Here is a 19,613-nt window from a genome sequence, read left to right on the forward strand (position 1 = left end):
AACCATGGAGAAGAAGCATGAAAAGTAGCATTAAGTTTGGTGTTGGGAGGCCACCATTAAGCTCTGAGTCTCTGTGAAGCTCTCTAAGAGCTCACTGTCAAGCTATTGACATTAAAGAAGTGCTTATTGGGAGGCAACCCAATGTTAATTAATTATACTTATTTTTTATATAGACATTTGTTTTCCATTGCCATGTTATGTTTTCTTTAGGTTTATGATCATGTGGAGTCACAAAAACAGCGGCAAAATTGAAGCGGAATCAAAAACAGCATCAAAAATAGCACACCCTGGAGGACAGGTTTACTAGCGTTTAAACGCCAGTAAGGATAGCAGATTGGGCATTTAACGCCCAGTCTGGTAGCATTTTGGGCGTTAAACGCCAGAATTGGAAGACAGACTGGCGTTTAATGCAAGAAAAGGGTGTCTGGCTGGCGTTAAACACCAGAAAGGGGCATCAGCCTAGCATTTAACACCAGGAAAGGCATCAGACTGGCATTTAAACACCAGAAAAGGTTGTCTAGGGGCGTTTAAATGCCAGAAAGGTGCAGGGAGCAGAATTCCTTGACACCTCAGGATCTGTGGACCCCACAGGATCCCCACCTATCCCAACTCTTTTTCTATCCTTTTCAAACCTTTCTATAACACTCTTCCCCAAAATAACCTCCACCAATCACCTCCATTTCTCCTCCAAAACCATCATACAACCCACCTACCCCCACCCATTCAAATTCAAACCATCTCCCTCCCAAACCCAACCCCTATTACAAGAATTCCCTCTCCACTCCACTCCTATATAAGCCCCTCATCACTCCTTCATTTTCACACATCATAACCACCTAAAACCCCCCATGGCCGAACCATTCACACACCTCCATCTCATCTATCTCTTCTTCCTCTAATCCTTTCTTTCTTCTTTTGCTCGAGGATGAGCAAATCTTTTAAGTTTGGTGTGGAAAAAAGCTCTGCTTTTTATTTTTCCATAACCATTAATGGCACCTAAGGCCGGAGAAACCTCTAGAAAGAGGAAAGGGAAGGCAATTGCTTCCAACTCTGAGTCATGGAGGATGGAGAGATTCATCTCAAAAGCCCATCACTAGAAAGAGGATGGAGCAAACAAGAGAGCCCCTCATGGACTTCAACAAGAGCATGAGGAAGTCCCTCATCAAGAAATCCCTGAGATGCCTCAAGGGATGCATTTCCCTCCACACAACTACTTGGGAGCAACTTGATGGGATATTTTCGTGGAAAAATGAATTTCTCCAAAACACCCAAAACTAACCGGCAAGTGCACCGACTCGCATCAAGTAATAATAACTCACGGGAGTGAGGTCGATCCCACAGGGATTGAAGGATTGAGCAAATTTAGTTTAGTGGTTGATTTAGTCAAGCGAATCAAGATTTGGTTGAGAGATTTGTGATTTGCAGAATTTAAATTGCATAGAAAGTAAAAGAAATGGATGAATTGCATTGAAATTAAAGAGAACTGGAATTTAAAGTGCTGAATCTTAAAGAGCAAGAAATTAAATGGCAGAAACTTAGAACGCAAGAAATGTAAATTACAGAATCTTAAAGTGCAAGAAATGTAAATAGCTTGAATTGTAAAGGGAATTGGGAGTTGGATTTGCAGGATTTAAACAAGGAAAAGTAAATTGCAACAAACAGAGAAGTAAAGGATGTCTTGAATCAAACCGGATCTTAAAACAGAAATGTAAATAAGCATGAAAACAGTAAACAGGGAATGGGAAATGGGAAATCCGGATCTCAGGACCCAAGAGACTAGAAAACCAAGTCTAGATCTCAATGCCTTCCTAGATCCAACAAGAACAATTGCAAAAGAAATGTAAATTGTAAAGAAAGTAGATGAGAGAGCAAGTGACCGAAACTGAAATTCAATTAAGCAGAAAATTAAACAAGATCCCAAGGTGAGATTGAAACAGAATTTCTTCAATTCTCCACCCAAAATCCAAGACAAGAAAAGTAAAGAGTGTTGGGCAAGAACAAGGAAGAAGAGAGATCAATTCTCCTCCCAAATTCTCTTGAATTAAAATAACAATGCTAAGAAATGTAAAAGTGAGCTCTCCGAAAACTCTCTATGAAAACTAAAAGGAAAAAGCTCCTTTAAAACTTAAATTCTAATCTATTTATACACTTTCTTCAAATGGTCTTCAAGCCTTCAATTGGGCCTTTGCTCTTGGTGGAATTGGGTTGAGAGAGGCCTTGGTTGATTGCTCTTGGAGTTTGGAAAAGAACCGAATTGAACCGAGTTGGAATCATGAAAGCTTGAGTGAAAGTTGGAGTAAAAGTTAGGGTCTAACTTTTGCTCCAACTTTTCACATCAGCACCCTTGTTTTGCTGATACCAACGTTGGGGCAAAAGTTAGGAGTCTAACTTTTGCTCCAACGTTGGCCTCCCCTTAGTTCTTCATGGCGCCAACGTTAGCCAGAAAGTTAGGGGCTAACGTTGGCGCAAACTTTTGCTAGCCCAGGGAGTTTTTTAAGCGCCAACGTTAGCCAAAAAGTTAGGGGCTAACGTTGGCGCAAACTTTTGGTGCATCCAGGGAGTGTTTTTCATGCCAAAAGTTAGCCAAAAAGTTAGGGGCTAACTTTTGCTCCAGCTTTTGCTTCCTGGTTCATTCAAGACTCAAGTCATTCCTCCTAGCCATTTCTTCTTGCATCAACCTTTCTCCAAGCTTTCTTCACCTATCATTAATCAACCAAACACATCAAAGCTATGCTCAAAATCATGAGATATTCATTCTTTCATAATATATGACAATTATAGCATAAAACCTCATGAAATGGCATGAATTCATACATGGTTGATTAAATCAAAGGAAACATGAAAATCTACCAAATTGGCTTGCTTTTGGCTCAAGAAAGTGCATAATTCAATTGAAAACAAAAGAAAAAGGCTAGTGAAACTAGGCTAAGATGACTTGTCATCACAACACCAAACTTAAAGCTTGCTTGTCCCCAAGCAAGAAATGAATTATGCTCATAGGTTCTTTCACTTAAGACGGATTGAAGAATAAATTGTAAGGTCCTGTGAGTGAAGTGATCAAGTGTCAGTGGGGTGAACTCTAAATCATATGCTCATGCAAGGGCTTCAGTGCTCACTAGTCTTCACATATTGGGAGTCTTAGGTCTTAGGATTTTCATCCAAATGGTATCATGGAGATCTCTTTATATGTAGTCACCTTGAAGCAGCTTATAGTTTCTTTGCTTTGGCCTTGACTCTTAGTGTCATGTCTCAAAGCGGCTCTTTAGATAAGCTTTCAATCAATACTCCTAAACCAGTTGGTTTTAAGGTATTAGGTGTTAAAGCACCCCTAAGGATTTACTTGCTCAAGCCTCTTTCCTTGACACAGCTCAACCACAAGCATTTACTAGGCTAACAACTCTTTGAGTTTTGTTTCTTCTTTCTTTTTCTGCCTAGTAATTGATGCTCAGAGCCTTGGGCCATGTTCTTTTTGCTTTTGTATTTTCTTTATTTTCTTTTGTTTTGTTTGCTGCTTCTTGGATCAATAAATTTTTGAGAATCTCCACAATACTTCTTTGAACTTCATGTCCTGCCTATGAGCTCCCATGCAAGTTTTCACAAGCATGCAACCTTAATACATAATCATACAACTAGAACCACCACTTCTCCTAATCTTTTGCTTGCCTCAAAATTGTTTAATTCCTCAATCCTTCTTTTCAAAGAACTTTCATGTGATGCATTTTTGAAAATTGAGTGCAAACAAGTTTTGAAGAGAAAAAATGTTGTGAATGATCAAGCATCTTGCTTATTGAATTACAGAAAAGAAACCATGCTAAACAAACAGATAATCAGGGAAACTAAACCACTCTCAATCATAGCAGTGTTTCATGTAAGATAATCACTTAACAATACAACCTTTTGGAGTTCGCTTGCTTCACTCCTCATCATCATCATCACTGATCCACACATTCCTCTTTCATTTCTTTGGTTGATGATGCTTAATCCTCCCAAAGGCTTGTATGATGCTCTGCAGTAATATTGAAAGTTGCTTGTTCCCCAAGCACTTGAAAGAAGAAATGGTTAGCTTGCATGATTTATTTATGGGCTTTTGAACTTACTTTGGTGTGGGAACACCAAACTTAATACCTTGCCAATGGTTCTCATGCATTGAATTAACCATGTGTGAAACTCTTTTTCTTTTTCAAAAGTGACAAAACTGAAAACTAAAGAATAGCAAAATAGTTGGCTAGTTTATCTAGCTGCTTGAAGCTAGCATAATGCAGAAGGTGAGAATATGTTTTAAATGAGATTTTGGTGGAACACCAAACTTAGAATCCTTCATTCTCCCTTATATTGTTTTGGTGTGCAACACCAAACTTATCTTCTTGCAATATAGATAAAACTAATTAACCTTTTTATTAAAATAACTATGGAAAGAAAACTACCTCAGGTTGGGTTGCCTCCCAACAAGCGCTCTTTTATTGTCACTAGCTTGACATCTTGCTCTTTGATTATGGAGGCTGGAAATCATAATGCCTCAGTTTTTCTCCTCTTGCTGTAGGATTCCTTTCCTCCATGACCTGCACAATCACAAACAATCCAAATGAAAATTGGATATTCTCATGCCAGAATGTAGTCAGAGGATTAGTTGACACCATGTGTCAAACAGTTGGTAAACTTGAGAGATTAATGAACGAAAATCACTTCTCTCGTTTATTTATCAAGCTATGAGAATCATATTCAGCAAGATAAACCAAGGAAACTTCACTCTATTGCTAGAGTGAGGTTTCAATTAGCTCAGGCAAAAATTCAAACAGTTAGTGTGTCAGTCAAAAATTAAAGAAAAAGTGCTTGATCTAAATTGCCACTTCACTTAATCATTGTCAATCTAAATCAATCCCCGGCAACGGCGCCAAAAACTTGATGGGATATTTTCGTGGAAAAACGAATTTCTCCAAAACACCCAAAACTAACCGGCAAGTGCACCGGGTTGCATCAAGTAATAATAACTCACGGGAGTGAGGTCGATCCCACAGGGATTGAAGGATTGAGCAATTTTAGTTTAGTGGTTGATTTAGTCAAGCGAATCAAGATTTGGTTGAGAGATTTGTGATTTGCAGAATTTAAATTGCATAGAAAGTAAAAGAAATGGATGAATTGCATTGAAATTAAAGAGAACTGGAATTTAAAGTGCTGAATCTTAAAGAGCAAGAAATTAAATGGCAGAAACTTAGAACGCAAGAAATGTAAATTGCAGAATCTTAAAGTGCAAGAAATGTAAATAGCTTGAATTGTAAAGGGAATTGGGAGTTGGATTTGCAGGATTTAAACAAGGAAAAGTAAATTGCAACAAACAGAGAAGTAAAGGATGTCTTGAATCAAACCGGATCTTAAAACAGAAATGTAAATAAGCATGAAAACAGTAAACAGGGAATGGGAAATGGGAAATCCGGATCTCAGGACCCAAGAGACTAGAAAACCAAGTCTAGATCTCAATGCCTTCCTAGATCCAACAAGAACAATTGCAAAGGAAATGTAAATTGCAAAGAAAGTAGATGAGAGAGCAAGTGACCGAAACTGAAATTCAATTAAGCAGAAAATTAAACAAGATCCCAAGGTGAGATTGAAACAGAATTTCTTCAATTCTCCACCCAAAATCCAAGACAAGAAAATTAAAGAGTGTTGGGCAAGAACAAGGAAGAAGAGAGATCAATTCTCCTCCCAAATTCTCTTGAATTAAAACAACAATGCTAAGAAATGTAAAAGTGAGCTCTCCGAAAACTCTCTATGAAAACTAAAAGGAAAAAGCTCCTTTAAAACTTAAATTCTAATCTATTTATACACTTTCTTCAAATGGTCTTCAAGCCTTCAATTGGGCCTTTGCTCTTGGTGGAATTGGGTTGAGAGAGGCCTTGGTTAATTGCTCTTGGAGTTTGGAAAAGAACCGAATTGAACCGGGTTGGAATCATGAAAGCTTGAGTGAAAGTTGGAGTAAAAGTTAGGGTCTAACTTTTGCTCCAACGTTGGCCTCCCCTTAGTTCTTCATGGCGCCAACGTTAGCCAGAAAGTTAGGGGCTAACGTTGGCGCAAACTTTTGCTAGCCCAGGGAGTTTTTCAAGCGCCAACGTTAGCCAAAAAGTTAGGGGCTAACGTTGGCGCAAACTTTTGGTGCATCCAAGGAGTGTTTTTCATGCCAAAAGTTAGCCAAAAAGTTAGGGGCTAACTTTTGCTCCAACTTTTGCCCAAAAGTTAGCCAAAAAGTTAGGGGCTAACTTTTGCTCCAGCTTTTGCTTCCTGGTTCATTCAAGACTCAAGTCATTCCTCCTAGCCATTTCTTCTTGCATCAACCTTTCTCCAAGCTTTCTTCACCTATCATTAATCAACCAAACACATCAAAGCTATGCTCAAAATCATGAGATATTCATTCTTTCATAATATATGACAATTATAGCATAAAACCTCATGAAATGGCAGGAATTCATACATGGTTGATTAAATCAAAGGAAACATGAAAATCTACCAAATTGGCTTGCTTTTGGCTCAAGAAAGTGCATAATTCAATTGAAAACAAAAGAAAAAGGCTAGTAAAACTAGGCTAAGATGACTTGTCATCACAACTCAACACCTCTTTAGGAGAATTGAGTTCCAACATGGAGCAACTAAGAGTGGAGCACCAAGAGCACTCCATCATCCTCCATGAAATCAGAGAGGACCAAAAGGCCATGAGAAATGAGCAACAAAGGCAAGGAAGAGACATAGAGGAGCTCAAGAACTCCATTGGTTCTTTAAGAGGAAGAAGAAGCCACCATCACTAAGGTGGACCCGTTCTTTAATCTCTTTGTTTATTTTCTTTTCTATTTTCAGTTTTTATGCTTTATGTTTTGACTATGTTTGTGTCTTCATTACATGATCATTAGTGTTTATGTCTTAAAGCTATGAATGTTCCATGAATCTTTCACCTTTCTTAAATGAAAAATGTTTTCTGAAAAAGAAAAAGAAGTACATGAATTTTAAATTCTATCTTGAAAATAGTTTAATTATTTTGATGTGGTGGCAATACTTTTTGTTTTCTGAATGAATGCTTGAACAGTGCATATTTTTTATAGTGAAGTTTATGAATGTTAAAATTGTTGGCTCTTGAAAGAATAATGAAAAAAGAGAAATGTTATTGATAATCTGAAAAATCATAAAATTAATTCTTGAAGCAAGAAAAAGCAATGAAAAACATAAAGCTTGCAAAAAAAATGGCGAAAAATAAGGAAAAAGAAAGAAAAAGAAAAAGCAAGCAGAAAAAGCTAATAGCTCTTTAAACCAAAAGGCAAGAGCAAAAAGCCAATAACCCTTTAAACTAAAAGGCAAGGGTAAAAAGGATGCAAGGCTTTGAGCATTAATGGATAGGAGGGCCCAAAGGAATAAAATCCTGGCCTAAGCGGCTAAATCAAGCTGTCCCTAACCATGTGCTTGTGTCATTAAGGTCCAAGTGGAAAGCTTGAGACTGAGTGGTAAAAGTCATGATCCAAAGCAAAAAGAGTGTGCTTAAGAACTCTGGGCACCCCTAACTGGGGACTCTAGGAAAGCTGAGTCACAATCTAAAAAGGTTCACCCAGTTTTGTGTCTGTGGCATTTATGTATCCGGTGGTAATACTGGAAAACAAAATGCTAAGGGTCACGGCCAAGACTCATAAAGTAGCTATGTTTAAGAATCAAAAAGAACTTAACTAGGAAAATCAATAACATTATCTGTATTTCTGAGATCCTAAAGAGGCCAACAATTCTGAACTCCAATGGATAGAGAGATGCCAAAACTATTCAAAGGCAAAAAGCTACTAGTCCTGCTCATCTAATTAAAACTAATCTTCATTGATATTTTTGAAATTTATTGTATTTTCTCTTCTTTTTATCTTATTTTGTTTTTGGTTGCTTGGGGACAAGCAACAATTTGAGTTTGGTGTTGTGATGAGCGGATAATTTATACGCTTTTTTGCATTATTTTTAGGTAGTTTTTAGTATGTTTTAGTTACTTTTTATTATATTTTTATTAGTTTATATGCAAAAATTATATTTCTGGACTTTACTATGAGTTTGTGTGTTTTTCTGTAATTTCAGGTATTTTCTAGCTGAAATTGAGGGACCTGAGCAAAAATCTGATTCAGAGGCTGAGAAAGGACTGCAAATGTTGTTGGTTTCTGACCTCCCTACACTCAAATGCCATTTTCTAGAGCTACAGAAGTCCAATTGGCGTGTTCTCAATTGGGATGGAAAGCTAACCTCTTGGGCTTTCCAGCAATGTATAATAGTCTATACTTTGTCCGAGATTTGATGGCCCAAACTGGCGTTAAACGCCAGCCAGAGACCCTTTTCTGGCGTAAAATGCCGAAACTGGCACCAGAACTGGAGTTAAACACCCAAACTGGCATCCAGGCTGGCGTTTAACTCTAGAAAAGGCCTATGCACGTATAAAGCTCAATGCTCATCCCATGCACACACCAAGTGGGCCCCGGAAGTGGATTTCTGCACTATCTGTACTTAGTTACTTATTTTCTGTAATCCTTAGTAACTAGTTCAGTATAAATAGCACTTTTACTATTGTATACGGGGATTATGCCATTTTTCACATTTGGAGGCTGGCCACACGGCCATGCCAAGATATTTTTCTCTTATGTATTTTCTACGGTGGAGATTCTACACCTCATAGATTAAGGTGCGGAGCTCTGCTGTTCTTCAGGAATTAATGAAAGTACTATTGTTTCTCTTTCAATTCACGCATGTCTCTTCTCCAAGATATACTCTCGTTCTTAATTCAGTTAAGTCAGAATGAAGGGGTGACCTGTGATAATCACCCACTATCTTCGTTACTCGCTTAGCCAAGATCCGCGTGCCTGACAACCACAAGCGGTCTACATGATGTTCAACGTAGTCATTGGACGACAGCCGGAGTAGAGTCTCTTGGGTTTTTGATCCACGGATTTGACTTGCCTCTCCTGACAACAAAGCATTCGAATCCGTGAGATGATTAGCCATGTGGTAGTTGTGCCTGGTATTTTTCATCCAAGACGAGAGATCCGACAGTTGATTTGACGTACAGAAACCGTACCTGGACCATTTTCACTGAGAGGACAGATGGTAGCCATTGACAACGGTGATCCACCAACATACAGCTTGCCATGGAAGGGAGCACGCATGATTGGATGAAGATAATAGGAAAGCAGAGGTTCAGAAGCAATAAAGCATCTCCAAACGCTTATCTGAAATTCCCACCAATGAATTACATAAGTGTCTTTATTTTAATTTATGTTTTATTTATCTTTCAATTATCAAAACTCATTACCAATTGAATCCTCCTGGCTAAGATTTATAGGATGACCATAGCTTGCTTCAAGCCGGCAATCTCCATGGGATCGACCCTTACTCGCGTAAGGTTTTATTACTTGGACGACCCAGTGCACTTGCTGGTTACTTGTACCGGAGTTGTGAAAAGTGTGATCACAATTCCGTGCACCAAGTTTTTGGCGCCATTGCTGGGGTTGTTCGAGTTTGGACAACTGATAGTTCATCTTGTTGCTTAGATTAGGTAACCTTCTTTCTTGTTTCAACCTTTATTTTCTTTTCAAAAAGTTTTTAAAAAAGTATTTCAAAAAAAAATTTTCTTTTTCGTTTTTCCAAAATTATTTTCGAAAAAAAATTTTATATAAAATAAAAAAAAGTTTTCGAAAAAAATGTTCTTCAGAATTTTTAAGAATGAATTCCACCTTAGAGCTCCATGATGATATGTTGAAGCTTGGCTGGCTATTAAGCCATGTCTAATCTTTTGGACTAAAGCTTCCACTTATCATTGCAGCTATTGGAGGAGCCTTTGGATTCTCATTTATAATTCTGTACTAAAGCTTGGCTGGCTATTTGGCCATGTCTAATTCTTTTGGACCGAAGCTTTAGACTAACATTGCATGAATCCTGGAATTCTTATTAAAAATTTTGAATTTCTTTATTTTCTTTTTGCAAAATCATTTCAAAAAAAATACAAAAAAATTTAATAAAATCATAAAAAGCAAAAAATTTTGTGTTTCTTGTTTGAGTCTTGTGTCAAATTTTAAGTTTGGTGTCAATTGCATTTTTTTTAATTTTCTTAAAATTTTCGAAAATTCATGCATTATGTTCTTCATGATCTTCAAGTTGTTCTTGATGATTTTCTTTGTTTGATCTTTTGATGAGCGGATAACTTATACGCTTTTTGGCATTGTTTTTAGTATGTTTTTAGCATGTTTTAGTTAGTTTTTTTTTATATTTTTATTAGTTTTTATTTAAAATTCACTTTTCTGGACTTTACTATGAGTTTGTGTGTTTTTCTATGATTTCAGGTATTTTCTAGCTGAAATTGAGGGACCTGAGCAAAAATCTGATTCAGAGGCTGAGAAGGACTGCAGATGCTGTTGGATTCTGACTTCCCTGTACTCGAAGTGGATTTTCTGGAGCTACAGAAGCCCAATTGGCGCGCTCTCAATTGCGTTGGAAAGTAGACATCCAGGGCTTTGCAGCAATATTTAATAGTCTATACTTTGCCCAAGATTTGATGGCCCAAACCGGCGTTCAAAGTCAGCATCAGAATTCCCAGCGTTAAACGCCGGAATTGGCACCAAAGTGGGAGTTAAACGCCCAAACTGGCACAAAAGCTGGCGTTTAACTCCAGGAAAAGTCTCCACACGAAAATGCTTCAATGCTCAGCCCAAGCACACACCAAGTGGGCCCGGAAGTGGATATTTACGTCATTTACTCATTTTTGTAAACTCTAAGCTACTAGTTCTCTATAAATAGGACCTTTTGCTATTGTATTTGGAGTCTAATCTTTGAGTAGTTCTATGCTACCTTAGATCACGTTTTGGTGCTGGCCTCATGGCCATGCCTAGACCATGTTCTTATGTATTTTCAACGGTGGAGTTTCTACACACCATAGATTAAGGTGTGGAGCTCTGCTGTACCTCGAGTATCAATGCAATTACTATTGTTCTTCTATTCAATTCAGCTTGTTCTTGTTCTAAGATATCACTTGTTCTTCAACTTGATGAATGTGATGATCCGTGACACTCATCATCATTCTCACCTATGAACGTGTGCCTGACAACCACCTCCGTTCTACCTTCGATTGAGTGTTTATCTCTTGGATTCCTTAATCAGAATCTTCGTGGTATAGGCTAGAATTGATGGCGGCATTCTTGAGAATCTGGAAGGTCTAAACCTTGTCTGTGGTATTCTGAGTAAGATTCAAGGATTGAATGACTGTGACAAGCTTCAAACTCGTGATTGTGGGGCGTTAGTGACAAACACAAAAGAATCACTGGATTCTATTCCAACATGATCGAGAACCGACAGATGAATAGCCGTGCTGTGACAGAGTGCGTTGAACATTTTCACTGAGAGGACGGGATTATAGCCACTAACAACGGTGATGTCCAACATAGATCTTGCCATGGAAAGGAGTAAGAAGGATTGGATAAAGACAGTAGGAAAGCAGAGAGACGGGAGGGACAAAGCATCTTCATACGCTTATTTGAAATTCTCACCAATGAATTACATAAGTATCTCTATCTTTATTTTATGTTTTATTTATCTTTTAATCATTCATCATCCATAACCATTTGAATCCGCCTGACTGAGATTTACAAGATGACCATAGCTTGCTTCATACCAACAATCTCCGTGGGATCGACCCTTACTCACGTAAGGTATTACTTGGATGACCCAGTGCACTTGCTGGTTAGTTGTGCGAAGTTGTGATAAAGAGTTGAGATTACAATTGTGCGTACCATGTTGATGACGCCATTGATGATCACAATTTTGTGCACCAAGTTTTTGGCACCGTTGCCGGGGATTGTTTGAGTTTGGACAACTGACGGTTCATCTTTTTGCTCAAATTAGGTAATTTTATTTTATGTTTAAGCCTTTTTACTTTTTATTTTTGAAAAATTCAAAAAAAATTTTTTTTTCTTCAGAGTTTTTAAGAATGAATTCTAGAGTTTCATGATGATCTGTTGAAGTCTAGCTGGCCGCGAAGCCATGTCTAATCTTTTGTACCGAGGTTTCAACTTATCATCACAAGAGCTTGTTGATTTCTATCAATTTTGCTGTTGTGAGCAATGATCTGCTAAAGCTTGGCTGGCCATTGGCCATGTCTAGTGTTTTGGACCGAAGCTTTCTTTGAAAGCTTGGCTGGCTAGTAAGCCATGTCTAATTCCTGGACCGGAGTTTTAGACTGACATTGCAATGATTCCTGGAATTCTTATTAAAAATCTTGAATCCACTCAATTTTCGAAAAAAAAAGTATAAAATCATAAAACCAAAAATAATTTTATGTTTCTTGTTTGAGTCTAGTGTCTAATTTTAAGTTTGGTGTCAACTGCATTCATCTAATTTTCGAAAAATTCATGCATTATGTTCTTCATTGATCTTCAAGTTGTTCTTAATGATTTCCTTGCTCTGATCTTTAAATTCTCTTGTTTTGTGTGTTTTGTTGTTTTTCATATGCATTCTCAATTTATTAGTGTCAATAGTATATAAACTTCTAAGTTTGGTGTCTTGCATGCATTGTTTGTTTGATTTTAGTTTTCCATATTTAGTTGCATTTCGATTAAAAATCCAAAAGAAAAATTTCTTTTTAAAATGTGTCTTTTCAAGTCAATAATACAGAGAATTGAAGATTCAGAACATGCAGCAGAGGAATTACACAGAAAAAGCTGGGCGTTCAAAACGCCCAGTGAAGAAGGAAAACTGGCGTTTAAACACCAGCCAGGGTACCTGGCTGGGCGTTTAATGCCCAAAAGGGTAGCATTTTGGGCGTTAAACGCCAAAATGGATACCATTCTGGGCGTTTAACGCTAGGATGACACAAGAGGGAAGATTTTATTTTTAATGCACATTTTTCTAAGTTTTCAAAATTTTTCAAAATCAAATCTTTTTCAAATCATATCTTTTCAATCATATATTTTCAAAAACAATTTCTTTCCATTTTCAAAAATACTTGATAACAATTAATGATTTGATTCAAGAATTTCAAGTATGTTGCCTTTTCTGTTGAGAAAGGTTTAATGTTTGAATCATATCTTTTCTTGTTAGCCAAGTCATTAATTTTAAAAATCAAATCTTTTTAAAATTGTTTTTCAATCATATCTTTTTAAAACCATCACTTTTCAATCATATTTTCTTAATCACATCTTTTTCAAAATTAAATTTTCAATCATATCTTTTTGCTTTCTAATTTCAAAATCTTTTTCAAAAATCACTTTATTTCTTTCCCAACTCTAATTTTCAAAAATCATTCTTCAATTTTTCAAAATTATTTCAAAATCTTTTACTCTAATTTTGAAAATTCTTCCCCTCTTCTCACATCCTTCTATTTAAGGACTAACACTCCTCCATTATCAATAATTCAAATTTTATCTCTCTTGATAAGTTCGAATTCTTCTACCTCCTCCTTCTATTCTTCTTTTCCTTTGACACCTCAAGGAATCTCTATACTGTGACATAGAGGATTCCATACTTTCTTGTTCTCTTCTCTTTCATATGAGCAGGAGCAAAGACAAAAGCATTCTTGATGAGGCTGATCCGGAACCTGAAAGGACCTTGAAGCGAAAGCTAAGAAAGGCTAAAGCACAACTCTCTGGAGAGGACCTAACAGAAATCTTCAAACTAGAAGAAGACATGGCAGCTGAAAACAACAACAATGCCAACAATGCAAGGAAGGTGCTGGGTGAATTTATTGCACCTACTCCCGATTTCTATGGGAGAAGCATCTCTATCCTTGCCATTGGAGCAAACAACTTTGAGCTTAAGCCTTAATTATTTTCTCTGATGCAACAGAATTGCAAGTTTCATGGACTTCCATTAGAAGATCCTCATCAGTTTTTAGCTTAATTCTTGTAAATCTGTGACACTGTCAAGACCAATGGGGTTGACCTTGAGGTCTATAGACTTATGCTATTCCCTTTTGCTGTAAGAGACAGAGCTAGGATATGGTTGGATTCACAACCTAAGGAAAGCCTGAACTCTTGAGAAAAGCTAGTCAATGCCTTCTTGGAAAAGTTCTTTCCACCTCAAAAATTGAGTAAGCTTAGAGTGGAAGTCCAAACCTTCAGACAGAAGGAAGGTGAATCCCTCTATGAAGCTTGGGAAAGATACAAACAATTGATCAGAAAGTGTCCTTCTGACATGCTTTCTGAATGGAGCATCATAGGTATCTTCCATGATGGTCTGTCTGAACTGTCCAAGATGTCATTGGACAGCTCTGCTGGAGGATCTCTTCATTTGAAGAAGATGCCTGCAGAAGCTCAGGAACTCATTGAAATGGTTGCAAATAACCAATTCATGTACACTTCTGAGAGAAATCCTGTGAATAATGGCACAAGTCAGAAGAAAGGAGTTCTTGAGATTGATACTCTGAATGCCATATTGGCTCAGAACAAAATATTGACTCAGCAAGTCAATATGATTTCTCAAAGTCTGTCTAGAATGCAAGCTGCACCAGGCAGTACTAAGGACGCTTCATCTGAAGAAGAAGCCTATGATCCTGAGAACCCATCAATGGAAGAGGTGAATTACATGGGTGAACCCTATGGAAACACCTACAATCCTTCATGGAGAAACCATCCAAATCTCTCATGGAAGGACCAACAGAGGCCTCAACAATGCTTCAACAACAACAATGGTGGAAGAAACAGGTTTAGCAATGGCAAGCCTTTTCCATCATCTTCTCAGCAGCAGACAGAGAACTCTAAGCAGAACCACTCTGACTTAGCAACCATGGTCTCTGATCTAATTAAAACCACTCAGAGTTTCATGACTGAAACAAGGTACTCCATTAGAAATTTGGAGGCACAAGTGGGTCAGCTGAGCAAGAAAGTTACTGAACTCCCTCCTAGTACTCTTCCAAGCAATACAGAAGAGAACCCAAAAGGAGAGTGCAAGGCCGTAAACACAATCAACATGGCCGAATTTGGAGAGGAGGAAGAGGCAGTGATCACCACTAAGGAAGACCTCAATGGACGTCCACTGGCCTCCAATGAGTTCCCTAATGAGGAACCATGGGAATCTGAGGCTCACACTGAGACCATAGAGATTCCATTGGATTTACTTCTGCCATTCATGAGCTCTGATGAGTATTCCTCCTCTGAAGAGGATGAAGATGTCACTGAAGAGCAAGTTGCTAAGTACCTTGGAGCAATCATGAAGCTAAATGATAAGTTATTTGGTAATGAGCCTTGGGAGGATGAACCCCCTTTGCTCACCAAAGAACTGGATGACTTGACTAGGCAAAAATTACCTCAAAAGAGACAGGATCCTGGGAAGTTCTCAATACCTTGTACCATAGGCACCATGACCATTGCGAAGGCTCTGTGTGACCTAGGGTCAAGTGTAAACCTCATGCCTCTCTCTGTAATGGAGAAGCTAGGGATCCTTGAGGTACAAGCTGCAAGAATCTCACTAGAGATGGCAGACAATTCAAGAAAATAAGCTTATGGACTTGTAGAGGATGTCTTGGTAAAGGTTGGAGACCACTACATCCCTGCTGATTTCATAGTCCTAGAGACTGGGAAGTGCATGGATGAATCCATCATCCTTGGCAGACCCTTCCTAGCCACAGCAAAGGCTGTGATTGATGTTGACAGAGGAGAATTGATCATTCAAGTGAATGAAGAATCCCTTGTGTTTAAAACTCAAGGATATCCCTCTGTAACCATAGAGAGGAAGCATGAAGAGCTTCTCTCAAAACAGAGTCAAACAGAGCCCCCACACTCAAACTCTAAGTTTGGTGTTGAGAGGCCACAACCAAACTCTAAGTTTGGTGTTGAACCCCCACATTCAAACTCTAAGTTTGGTGTTGGGAGATTCCAACATTACTCTAAACATCTGTGAGGCTCCATGAGAGCCCACTGTCAAGCTACTGACATTAAAGAAGCGCTTGTTGGGAGGCAACCCAATGTTATATCTATCTATTTTCCATTGTTATTTTATGTTTTCTGTATGTTGATGATCATGTGAAGTCACAAAAACAATTGAAAAAGCAAAAACAGAATGAAAAATAGAGAAAAGAACAGCATACCCTGGAGGAAAAGCTTGCTGGCGTTTAAACGCCAGTAAGGGCAGCAAATGGGCGTTTAACGCCCAGTCTGGCACCATTCTGGGTGTTTAACGCCAGAAAGGGGCACCAGACTGGTGTTTAACACCAGGAATGGGAAAGGAGCTGGCGTTAAACGCCAGAAAAGGGTAGCAGCCCGGCATTTAATGCCAGAATTGGCAGAAAGGACATTTTTGCATGCCACTCTGTGCAGGGATGAGCTATCCTTGACACCTCAGGATCTGTGGACCCCACAGGATTCCCACCTACCCCACCACTCTCTCTCTTCTTCACCCATTCACCAATCACCTCAATACATCTTCACCAAAAACCCCTCACCTATCAAATCCCACCATTCTCTTCACCACTCACATCTATCCTTCATAAAACCCTAAGCTACTTGTTCTCTATAAATAGGACCTTTTGCTATTGTATTTGGAGTCTAATCTTTGAGTAATTCTATGCTACCTTAGATCACGTTTTGGTGCTGGCCTCATGGCCATGCCTAGACCATGTTCTTATGTATTTTCAACGGTGGAGTTTCTACACACCATAGATTAAGGTGTGAAGCTCTGCTGTACCTCGAGTATCAATGCAATTACTATTGTTCTTCTATTCAATTCAGCTTGTTCTTGTTCTAAGATATCACTTGTTCTTCAACTTGATGAATGTGATGATCCGTGACACTCATCATCATTCTCACCTATGAACGTGTGCCTGACAACCACCTCCGTTCTACCTTCGATTGAGTGTTTATCTCTTGGATTCCTTAATCAGAATCTTCGTGGTATAGGCTAGAATTGATGGCGGCATTCTTGAGAATCCGGATGGTCTAAACCTTGTCTGTGGTATTCTAAGTAGGATTCAAGGATTGAATGACTGTGACGAGCTTCAAACTCGTGATTGTGGGGCGTTAGTGACAGACGCAAAAGAATCACTGGATTCTATTCCGACATGATCGAGAACCGACAGATGAATAGCCGTGCTGTTACAGAGTGCGTTGAACATTTTCACTGAGAGGACGGGATTGTAGCCACTGACAACGGTGATGCCCAACATACAGCTTGCCATGGAAAGGAATAAGAAGGATTGGATAAAGACAGTAGGAAAGCAGAGAGACGGGAGGGACAAAACATCTTCATACGCTTATCTGAAATTCTCACCAATGAATTACATAAGTATCTATATCTTTATTTTATGTTTTATTTATCTTTTAATCATTCATCATCCATAACCATTTGAATTCGCCTGACTGAGATTTACAAGATGACCATAGCTTGCTTCATACCAACAATCTCCGTGGGATCGACCCTTACTCACGTAAGGTATTACTTGGACAACCCAGTGCAGTTGCTAGTTAGTTGTGCGAAGTTGTGATAAAGAGTTGAGATTACAATTATGCGTACCATGTTGATGGCGCCATTGATGATCACAATTTCGTGCACCATCTTTACATTTTCTTGTTTTGTGTCTTTTCTTGTTTTTCATATGCATTTTCAAATTGTTAGTGTCCCTAGTACAAAAGTTCTTACGTTTGGTGTCTTGCATGTCTTTCTTTTCTTAAAAGTTTTCAAAAATATGTTCTTGATGTTCATCATGATCTTCAAAGTGTTCTTAGTGTTCATCTTGACATTCAAAGTGTTCTTGCATGCATTATTTGCATTCAAAGTGTTCTTAGTGTTCTTTCAGGGATGGATGACCCCTATAATCAACTACTTCAAATCAGAGACACTCTCTATAGATAAGAAGGAGGCAAAGAGGCTAAGACGAGAGGCACAACACTACACCATCATAAACAACATCCTATACAAGAGAGGGATTTTAACACCCCTATTAAAATGTGTGCCAACCTCCAACACAAAACAGGTTCTAGAAGAAATACACAGTGACATATGTGGCAACCATTTGGGAGCACGAGCTCTCTTCAACAAAGTACTCCGAGCCGGGTTCTTTTGGCCGACTTTGCAAAAAGAAGGAACCGAGTTCGTTAAGACATGCCCACCATGTTAGAAACATGCTAACTTTCATATCGCCCCACCCGAGGAGCTCATCAGCGTAACATCACCCTGGCTATTCGCAAAGTGGGGACTCGACCTCTTAGGACCCTTCCTCTAAGGATTAGGACAAGTCAAGTTCCTCATCGTAAGGGTAGATTACTTCACAAAATGGATTGAGGTAGAGCCCTTAGCTAATGCCACTGCTCAAAGAAGCCAAAAGTTCTTGTACAGAAACATTATTACAAGGTTTGGGGTTCCTTATTCCATTACCACAGACAATGGCACTCAATTTACGGACACAGGCTTCAGAAAATTGGTAGCAAATTTGAAAATAAAGCACCAATTCACATCCGTAGAACACCCACAAGCCATGGACAAGCAGAAGCAGCCAACAAAGTCATATTGGTCGGGTTAAAATGGAGATTACAGGACGCAAAGGGAGCTTGGGCTGAAGAGCTCCCACAAGTCCTATGGGCATATCGGACAACTCCACACTCCACCACAAGGGAATCACCTTTCCGATTGGCCTACGGAATAGAGGCCATGATCCCGATAGAAATCGAGGAAGGATCCCCCAAAATGATCTACTACAATGAAGAGGCAAACTCCCAAAATCAAAGGGAGGAGCTCGACCTACTTCCAGAAATCCGAGAAAGAGCTCGGATTAGGGAAGAGGCGTTAAAACGCAGCATGGCCTCAAGATACAATCAGAGAGTCGTCCAGCAAAGTTTCGCTAATAACGATCTCATTTTAATTTGAAATGACATCGGAACAGGTCGACCAGGAGAAGGAAAGCTCGCAGCTAACTGGAAAGGACTCTACCGAGTCATAGAAGTACTGGGAAAAGGCTACTACAAGGTGTCTAACCTCGAGGGATGAGAGTTACCAAGGTCATGGCACGCCTGCAACCTAAGAAGGTATTATAGTTAGAGAAATCTTAGGTCAAGGTGAACTTTTTTTCCTGAAAAGGTTTTTTAACAAGGCACCAGGCCAGGATCTACAGAATTACCCGACTTAGAAGGGTAAGCACCCACATGTATATATTCTTGTCTATATGCCTATATTCTATTCGAATAAAATTTTCCAGATTCTCTACAAAGTCTCTCTACCAAGACGCATTAATCTGAACGCAAAAATTCATCGCCCGATTACAAAGCTACAGGTCGGCAAGGTGAAAACCAAATTCACCGTCCAATCACGATAAAAATCGAATTCAGCGTCTGATTTTGACAAGGTCGGCCAAGTGAGAACCAAACTCACCACCCGATTTAAATCGGGAAGATGAAAAAGCGATCAAAACAGATTAATGCAAGAAGTTATAAAAAGTAATCCATAGAAAGAGGCCTGGCGAGGTCTGAGAAAAAATGGATTGCTAAAAATATCTTAGAATGGACCGACATGAAGAAGTCTGACCAATCGACATTAAAGTGACAAAATTTATAAAAAGTAATCCATAGAAAGAGGCCTGACAAGGTCTGAGAAAAAATGGATTGCTAAAATTAACTAAGAGCAGACCGGCATGAAGAAGTCGGCCC

General features: G+C 38.7%; 1 non-coding gene across 1 annotated transcript; it reads right to left on the reverse strand.

Moving 5' to 3' along the window:
• Positions 1-14,073: 14,073 nt before the first annotated feature.
• Positions 14,074-14,181, reverse strand: LOC148568367 (small nucleolar RNA R71). The gene has a single exon (XR_015882279.1). It is a non-coding gene; the product is annotated as a small nucleolar RNA R71 (small nucleolar RNA).
• Between the last annotated feature and the right edge of the window lie 5,432 nt (positions 14,182-19,613).

Source organism: Arachis ipaensis, chromosome B4 (genome assembly GCF_059453495.1).
Source record: "Arachis ipaensis isolate K30076 ecotype BB chromosome B4, ASM5945349v1, whole genome shotgun sequence".
NCBI classification, from domain to species: Eukaryota; Viridiplantae; Streptophyta; class Magnoliopsida; order Fabales; family Fabaceae; genus Arachis; species Arachis ipaensis.